At 40.7% G+C, this 9,950-nt stretch overlaps 1 pseudogene; it reads right to left on the bottom strand.

Annotated features, from left to right (window-relative positions):
* Positions 1-3,599: 3,599 nt before the first annotated feature.
* The window catches only part of LOC108408315 (FYVE, RhoGEF and PH domain-containing protein 5-like), a 78,440-nt pseudogene continuing 72,089 nt past the window's right edge, over positions 3,600-9,950 (bottom strand).

Genomic DNA, 9,950 nt, shown 5'->3' with positions numbered 1-9,950 from the left:
GTGGTTTTTGTCTTTCTTTTTGTTGATGTGGTGGATGATGTTGATGGATTTTCGAATGTTGTACCATCCTTGCATCCCTGGGATGAACCCCACTTGGTCATGGTGTATGATCCTTTTAATATACTGTTGAATTCTGTTTGCTAATATTTTATTGAGTATTTTTGCATCTACGTTCATCAGGGATATTGGTCTGTAATTTTCTTTTTTGGTGGGGTCTTTGCCTGGTTTTGGTATTAGGGTGATGTTGGCTTCATAGAATGAGTTTGGGAGTATTCCCTCTTCTTCTATTTTGTGGAACACTTTAAGGAGAATGGGTATTATGTCTTCTCTGTGTGTCTGATAAAATTCCGAGGTAAATCCGTCCGGCCCCGGGGTTTTGTTCTTGGGTAGTTTTTTGATTACTGTTTCAATTTCTTTGCTTGTAATTGGTTTGTTTAACTTTTGTGTTTCTTCCTTGGTCAGTCTTGGGAGGTTGTATTTTTCTAGGAAGTTGTCCATTTCTTCTAGGTTTTCCAGCTTGTTGGCATATAGGTTTTCATAGTAGTCTTTAATAATTCTTTGTATTTCTGTGGAGTCTGTCGTGATTTTTCCATTCTCATTTCTGATTATGTTGATTTGTGTTGACTCTCTTTTTCTCTTAATAAGTTGGACTAGAGGCTTATCTATTTTGTTTATTTTCTCAAAGAACCAGCTCTTGGTTTCGTTAATTTTTGCTATTGTTTTATTCTTCTCAATTTTGTTTATTTCTTCTCTGATCTTTATTATGTCCCTCCTTCTGCTGACTTTAGGCCTCATTTGTTCTTCTTTTTCTAGTTTTAATAATTGTGATGTTAGACTATTCATTTGGGATTGTTCTTCCTTCTTCAAGTGTGCCTGGATTGCTATATACTTTCCTCTTAAGACTGCTTTCGCTGCATCCCACAGAAGTTGGGGCTTAGTGTTGTTGTTGTCATTTGTTTCTATATATTCCTTGATCTCTATTTTGATTTGTTCATTGATCCATTGATTATTTAGTAGCATGTTGTTAAGCCTCCATGTGTTTGTGAGCCTTTTTGTTTTCTTTGTAGAATTTATTTCTACTTTCATACCTTTGTGGTCTGAAAAATTGGTTGGTAGAATTTCAATATTGTGGAATTTACTGAGGCTCTTTTTGTGAGCTAGTATGTGGTCTATTCTGGAGAATGTTCCATGTGCACTTGAGAAGAATGTATATCCTGTTGCTTTTGGATGTAAAGTTCTATAAATGTCTATTAGGTCCATCTGTTCTAGTGTGTTGTTCAGTGCCTGTGTGTCTTTACTTATTTTCTTCCCGGTGGATCTATCCTTTGGGGTGAGTGGTGTGTTGAAGTCTCCTACAATGAATGCATTGCAGTCTATTTCCCTCTTTAGTTCTGTTAGTATTTGCTTCACATATGCTGGTGCTCCTGTATTGGGTGCATATATATTTAGAATGGTTATATCCTCTTGTTGGACTAAGCCCTTTATCATTATGTAGTGGCCTTCTTTATCTCTTGTTACTTTCTTTGTTTTGAAGTCTATTTTGTCTGATATTAGTACTGCAACCCCTGCTTTCTTCTCACTGTTGTTTGCCTGAAATATGTTTTTCCATCCCTTGACTTTTAGTCTATGCTTATCTTTGGGTTTAAGGTGAGTTTCTTGTAAGCAGCATATAGATGGGTCTTGCTTTTTTATCCATTCTATTACTCTATGTCTTTTGATTGGTGCATTAAGTCCATTTACATTTAGGGTGACTATTGAAAGATATGTACTTATTGCCATTGCAGGCTTTAGATTCGTGGTTACCAAAGGTTCAAGGTTAGCTTCTTTAGTATCTTACTGCCTAACTTAGCTCGCTTATTGAGCTGTTATATACACTGTCTGGAGAGTCTTTTCTTCTCTCCCTTCTTATTCCTCCTCCTCCCTTCTTCATATGTTGTGTGTTTTGTTCTGTGCTCTTTTTAGGGGTGCTCCCATCTAGAGCAGTCCCTGTAGGATGCCCTGTAGAGGTGGTTTGTGGGAAGCAAATTCCCTCAGCTTTTGCTTGTCTGGGAATTGTTTGATCCCACCATCATATTTAAATGATAGTCGTGCTGGATACAGTATCCTTGGTTCAAGGCCCTTCTGTTTCATTGCATTAAGTATATCATGCCATTCTCTTCTGGCCTGTAGGGTTTCTGTTGAGAAGTCTGATGTTAGCCTGATTGGTTTTCCTTTATAGGTGACCTTTTTCTCTCTAGCTGCCTTTAAAACTCTTTCCTTGTCCTTGATCCTTGCCATTTTAATTATTATGTGTCTTGGTGTTGTCCTCCTTGGATCCTTTCTGTTGGGGGTTCTGTATAATTCCATGGTCTGTTCGATTATTTCCTCCCCCAGTTTGGGGAAGTTTTCAGCAATTATTTCTTCAAAGACACTTTCTATCCCTTTTCCTCTTTCTTCCTCTTCTGGTATCCCTATAATACGAATGTTTTTCCTTTTGTATTGGTCACATATTTCTCTTAGTGTTGTTTCATTCCTGGAGATCCTTTTATCTCTCTCTATGTCAGCTTCTATACGTTCCTGTTCTCTGGCTTCTATTCCTTCAATGGCCTCTTGCATCTTATCCATTCTGCTTATAAATCCTTCCAGGGATTGTTTCACTTCTGTGATCTCTTTCCTGACATCTGTGATCTCCTTCCGGACTTCATCCCACTGCTCTTGCATTTTTCTCTGCATCTCATCCCACTGCTCTTGCATTTTTCTCTGCATCTCATCCCATTGCTCTTGCATTTTTTTCTGCATCTCTGTCAGCATGTTCATGATTTTTATTTTGAATTCTTTTTCAGGAGGACTAGTTAGGTCTGTCTCCTTCTCAGGTGTTGTCTCTGTGATCTTTGTCTGCCTGTAGTTTTGCCTTTTCATGGTGATAGAGATAGTCTGCAGAGCTGGTACAAGTGACCGCTGGAAGAGCTTCCCTTCTTGTTGGTTTGTAGCCTTTTCCTGGGAGAATAGCGACCTCTAGTGGCTTGTGCTGGGCAGCTGTGCGCAGACAGGGCTTCTGCTTCCTGCCCAGTTGCTTTGGGGTTTATCTCCACTGTTGCTGTGGGCTTGGCCTGGCTGGGGCTGTTCCTCCAAAATGGTGGAGCCCCGTTAGAGGGGGAGCAGCCAGGAGACTATTTATCTCCGTAAGGGGCCTCTGTGCTCCCTGCTGCCCAGGGGGTTAGAGTGCCCAGAGATCCCCAGATTCCCTGCTTCTGGTCTAAGTGACCTGTCCTGCCCCTTTAAGATTTCCAAAAAGCACTCTCCAAACCAAAACAACAACAGCAACAATGAGAGAGGGAACAGAAAGGAAAAAAAAAAAGAAAAAACACGCGATTTTTTTTTTTTTCCTCAGGTGCCGGTCCCAGGCACCCGCGCACTGGTCCTGCTGCCCTGTCTCCCTAGCACCAGGGTCCCTGTCCTTTCAAGGCTTCCAAAAAGCACCCACCCACCGGTCCCGCAGGGAAGGAACGCTCAATATTCTTGGTCCTCAGGCACTGGTCCCACGCACCCGCTCACCAGTCCCGCCGCCCTGCCTCCCTAGCACCGGGGTCCCTGTCCCTTCAAGGCTTCCAAAAAGCACTTGGCAAAAAGAGAGAAAAAAAAGGGGAAAAACGCGCGATTTCTTCCGTCCTCAGGTGCTGGTCTCAGGCACCCACCCACCGGTCCCACAGGGAAAAATGCGGGATATTCTTTGTCCTCAGGTGCCGGTCCCAGGCACCCGCTCACCAGTCCCGCCACCCTGCCTCCCTAGCACCTGGGTCCCTGTCCCTTTTAGGCTTCCAAAAAGCACTCGCAGAAAAGAGAAAAAAAAAAAGGGGAAAAACGCGCGATTTCCTCTGTCCTCAAGTGCCGGTCTCAGGCACCCGCCCACCGGTCCCGCAGGGAAAAACGGGGGATATTCTTTGTCCTCAGGCGCCGGTCCCAGCCACCCGCTCACCAGTCCCGCCACCGTGCCTCCCTAGCACTGGGGTCCCCGTCCCTTCAAGGCTTCCAAAAAGCGCTTGCCAAAAAGAGAAAAAAAAAAAAAGGGGAAAAACGCGCGACCTCCTCCGTCCTCAGGCACCGGTCTCAGGCACCCGCCCCCAGGTCTCGCAGGGAGAAACGCGGGATATTCTTTGTCCTCCGGCGCCGTTCCCAGGCACCTCCTCACCGGTCCCGCCACCCCGCCTCCCCAGCAACGGGGGCCCGTCCCTCTAAGGCTTCCAAAAAGCGCTCGCCAAAAAAAAAAACTGCTCCGGTTTCTCTCCACCCGCCGGGAGCCGGGGGGAGGGGCGCTCGGGTCCCGCCGGGCTGGGGCTTGTATCTTACCCCCTTCACAAGGCGCTGGGTTCTTGCAGGTGTGGATGTGGTCTGGATGTTGTCCTGTGTCCTGTGGTCTCTATTTTAGGAAGATTTTTCTTTGTTATATTTTCATAGCTCTATGTGTTTTTGGGAGGAGATTTCCACTGCTCTACTCACGCCGCCATCTTGGCTCCCGCCTCTGTATTGAAACTTTTATAGTGATAAAATGCCCCTCTTTGTATCTGGAAATATTCTTTATAATAATGTTTAGTTTGTCTGATAACAGCCATTTAAGCCCTCCTATGCTTCTGTTTATATGACATACTTTATTCTATCCTTTTATTTCCAACCAATTTGTACCTTTGAATTTAAAGTACATCTTTTATAGGCAGACCTTAAGTTTTTCACTCAGACTGACAATGTCTGCCTTTTGATTACAGTATTTAGTGCATTCATGTTTAATATGATTATTGATGTGATTAGATTTAGGCCATTTGCCAACAATTTTTATTTGCCTCATCTTTTTTCGTCCCATTCTTCTTTCACCTTCGTTTGTGTTAAACAGATGTTGCTTAGTATGCAATTTTAATTTTTCCAGTGACATCTTAGTTATACTTCTTTGCCTTCTTTTCTTCTTAGTTGTCAATCACCTGATTAAAATATTCACTTGAACACATCACAATCTTCAAGTTTATATTAACTTACTACCAGTAGAATATAGAAACTTTGTGCCCACATGTTAGCACAGATTATCCTCCCACATTACTGTAGTCCTATGTATTATGCATGGATGTAGTATAAACCCCAAAATAAAGTCATGTGTCTTAGAAATTAAGAAAACAAAATGTATCAATGCACCCTCACTATTTCCAGTTCTTTGGATTCCTCCTTGTAGATCTGAGGTGTCATTTTCCCTTCCTGAATATAACACAAGTGTGTTACCAGTCATTTATTTCAATGTTTTTTCTTTATCTGGAAATATCTTAATTTTGACTTCATTTATTTTAAGTCTGGTTTTCTGAGGTGTAATTTACAGACATTAAAAATATCTTTTTTTCATTTGTACAGTGCTATGAGTTTTGACCAACACCAACCGTTCTGTAACCTTTTAAAATCAACACGTAGGACAGTTCTCTGACTCCTCATGTTCTCTGACGCCTCCCTGCAGTAGTTCTCTCCTCCAATTCCCAGGCACTGGCAAACACTGAGTCATTTTCTGATTCACTTTTTTGGGAAGGTCATATAAATGGAACTGTACATCAGGCAGCTATTTGAGTCTTGCATTTTTCACTTAGCACATCACATTTAAGCTTCTTTCCGGTTGTTTTGTGTGTTCCAAGTTGTTCATATTGTTGTGAAGTGTCTATGGTATGGAAGACAGCAGCTGTCTATTCACCTGTAGATGGACATTTGTACTGTTTTCCAATTTGGGGGTCTTACAAGTAAAGCTGCTTTAGGTATGCACATACAGATTCCTGTATGAATATAAGTTTTCATTTCTTTGGGTAAATACTACTAGTGTGATTACTGGGCCTAAAGGTAAAATTATGTTTAACCATATTAAAATGACCAAATTGGTTTCCAAAGTGGTTATATCTTTTGCATAACTACAGAAATGTATGAGTCTTCTGATTTCTCGACTTGGTTTTGTCAGTTTTTTAAAATAGATTTACACATACATCTCATTGCAGTTTTCATTTGCACTTACCTAATGACTAGTGAATTATGTGAGTACCTTTTTATGTGAGTTTAATATCATGTGTCTTCTTTGGTGAAGTCTCTATCTAAACTTGCCCTTTTAAAAAAAACAAAAGATTTCTTGTTCTCTTATTATTAGTCCTGGATTTTCTGACATATTTTGGATACAGATTTTTATTGTATATGTATATATACATATATATTGCAAGAATTTTTCCCAGTCTAGGTTTTGTCTTTTCATTTTGTTTACTGTGTCTTTGAAATGGATTTATTTAAAGGATTTTAATTTTAATGATTCAAATGTATCAATATTCTCTTTAATGTATCATGATTTTTGGCATAATATTTCATTTTTTTATCCAATCCAAAGTCACAAACATTTTCTTCTATATCTTCTTACAGAAGCTTGATCATTTTGGATTACACATTTAAGTCTGTTATCCATTTGAATTAATTTTTGTGTTTGGTACGAGATACAGGTCAAGGTTTATTTTTTCACAGGTGAGTATTAGTTGGGAAAGACAATGCCATGAGTGCAGCCTTTTCCCCACCAGCTGCAAACACACACACACACACACACACACACACACACACACACACACACACACATGCACACCTACCTTTCTGCAACAAACATATATTCGCAGGGGTAATGTTATTTATACAATGAGGAAGGAAACTCTCCAGCAACCTGAAAGATTCCCTTTTCTGAAGTTACTTAGTTGATTTTCATCCAGAGTTTTGCATGGTGAGAATGGTCCCGCAAAAGACCCTCTGAAAGGGACCTTTCTAATAAAGGCTTCATCTTCTTATCCAGAGACCTTGGTTCTCCATGGTCATAATCTGAGGAAAGGAAAACGTATGACTTATTTCAGTTAAAAAATAGAACATTTCAACAGCCCCTAAATTCCACCTGAATTGTTTGATAGATTGCAGTCAATTGCTTGAGAAGGGTGGAGAATTTTCTGATACATCTGTGTGTGTGTGTGTGTGTGTGTGTGTGTGTGTGTGTGTGTGTGTGTGTATGTATGCTTAACTGTGTTGCTTTTTTTGATCACCTGGAAAACAGAGCTGCTTAAAAAAATATATATCCAAATATACTTTTTCATCCTAAAACACCATAAATATTTTAAAAGACAAATTAATAGCTCTAGGTCCTTTGCTGTTTTCACAGAATTTATCATTATACATAAAGAGTGTGATTTGTTTCATTTCAAGGAAAAGGAAATATAAGCTAGACCTTCCCATTTCTATGGATTTTATGCCTAACACTGTTTCAAATCAAATCTTACAACCCCAGCTGTGAAGTCAGTGTTTAAAAGAAAAAGGCATAAATCAGAAGAGAAATAACAATATAGAAAGATAACTTTATGCTTCCTCCAGGAGCTGGACAGTCAGAATCTGTGGCCCTGTGACAATGACAGTCTGGAGTCTGAAGACTTCAGCTGTGGTATCACTGCAAAAAGGCACACTTGACTTAGTGCTGGTTTCTGGATCCTTGCAAGCTAGCAATGAGCAAGTCATTTAATGATGTGAGCCTGTGTCTACAGTGCTACACTCTAACAATTTACTTCACATTTTATTTGGCTTATAAACAGCCAAAAGGCTGGTTTCTTTTTCCTTCTCACTTTCCTTCAAATAAATAGGCTCCAAAATTATTTCCATCATTATGAGGTATTCTCACTTGTCTGAATGTATTAGTTAGTAATTATGGCCTGAGTACCCGTTGGTATCCCACTCTGATTTCAGAAATGTGGTCATAGAAAAGAAGCAGGATATGTATCCTATTCCTCTCCATTCCCAGGCATAAAGTCTAACAAAACAAAAATAAGTAAACATACAAATAAATAAACAAATTTTGAAGTCTGCCCTTCTATGAGAAAAGGTGTAACTGCTTCTGTAGCTGCATGAATCCAACATCCCCCAAACCTTCTGCATTCCCAATGTTGCTGTAATAGAATTCAGAACCTAGGGGCTCCTGGTGTTTGTAACTCTTTCTCTCTCTACTGAGTTAGTCACTTCATAATTAAGAATTGATTCTTCCAGGATTCCTTCTGTTCATACTGAGATAGTCAGGTAATTAGAGTTTCCAGAATCCCTTAATAATAACAAATCCAAAATAAAACAAATAATTCATATACTACATTGAGATAATAGTGCTTTGGAAGTCATAACCTGAACTTCATTCCATTATAAACCTCAGGAAAGGAGTAGGGTCAGTGCTTGACCTGCAGGGATCTGATTGGTGATGGGATTCCCTAGGGATGCTTCCTCCTAAGGGTCCTGCTCTGCCTATAATTTCAGAAAAATTCTAATCTGGAGGGCGGGTCTCATGCTAACCCAAGTTGCCTTTGTGGGGATTCACAGCCTCTGGCCTAGTTCCTAGATCTAAGCTCCAGACCCAGAGCCCCTTGAAGCAGTAGTTAGAGGTCAGGTTCTCTGAGGAAGGAAGGCTACAGGGAAGAAGATGGAGGCTCAGGAAAGTTCCTCTAGGAGAATTACAGAACAGATGCTGACCATGCCTCTCAAACCACTCCTCATTAACTGGGTGTTATTTGATACACTGGGTAATCCAAAGTTGGATGTTAACAGCACTCCACTGTAAATGAAAGTGGACTGTATGAACTAACCATTGCTGTGCTTTTCTGCTGGTTTTGCCTGGCTCATATGGGCATGGTGTGATTCTCTGGGGAATATTGGTGTAACAGTGCACCATGTGTATGTAAAAGATGGGTCCTGTCAGATCTAGAAAGCCCAAGCAAATGGCCATGACTGCTATGATAGTTAACATCACTCCACACCTCTTCTCCATCAGCCCACACCCATGGCTTCATGGGGAATTCCATATGGTCAGTCTACCACAGCCCCACCCCCTCTAACTCAATGATCCATATATTTCCCATATATCCAAAATATATTCACCCCTCCCCAAGACTGCTGAAGTCTCACCCAATCATGTCATCAGGCTAGAGGCCTATGATCCCTTTATCAATTCAGAGGTAGACTAGGTTCCTTGGGACCATCAACTCTTAATCTAGAAACCCATGAACAAAAAAAAGTCGAGTTATCTGCCCCCATACACCTGACATACAATGGTGAGACAAGAACAGGTTGTTCTCAATTAGTACTCCCATTCAAAAATGAAGTAAGGAGAAGCATCTACCAGTCATTGGCCCATAGATTCTAAACACATCCAGACATATGTTGTCAAGACCTCCTAGAAGCAGAAAATGTTCCTTGATTAAAGTCTAGCTCTGCTCCCTGGTAATTTTTCTTGGCTCTTGGACCCTCACTGCAGGTCTTCGCTTTGCCCTTTCAGGTCCTTTTTACCCATAAGAAATGTCTCATGTTTGCACATGAGTAGCTCTCTCAACCTGTTTCCTGCCCACAGAAATTTGAGGAATCCAGAGCCTCTTTGCATCTTGAATTGACTCTGTCTCTTTTAGTTCAGATTGGAAAAACCCTTCAAAAAATAATGTGAGCTTCCTATAGAGTGATTGGGATTCACTCCAAGCTCCATTAAAGCTAGCACCATAGCCAGAATATAGGAAACACATAACAAAAAAACAGTGGGGTGATTGGGGAATTGGCCCCATCACTATTTTACCAAGTAATACTTGTTTCTCATCCCTACTGCCTTGGCTTGATGGATTTGAAGGTCCTAGTATCCAAGAGATAAAGGCATCTACCAAGAAATATAATAATGGTTCTGATGTATTGGAAGCTGAGATTGTACCCTGAACCTTTGGGACTTTTTATGCTACTAAACCAACAGACAGAAAAGGAGTCCCAGAACTTTGTGATCAATCCTTATTACCAGAGATAAATTGAGTTGCCACACCATAGTATGGGCAAGGAGTCCTATTTTTGAATCTGGGAATTCACTGGGGCACCTCTTATTACTCCCTTGATCAATAATCATGGAAAACCATGGCACTAAGAATGATAATACC

This window comes from Manis javanica, chromosome 10, assembly GCF_040802235.1.
Source record: "Manis javanica isolate MJ-LG chromosome 10, MJ_LKY, whole genome shotgun sequence".
Taxonomy (NCBI): domain Eukaryota; kingdom Metazoa; phylum Chordata; class Mammalia; order Pholidota; family Manidae; genus Manis; species Manis javanica.
The sequence above is the reverse complement of the archived record's forward strand: the minus strand, read 5'-3'. Positions and strand labels throughout refer to the sequence as shown.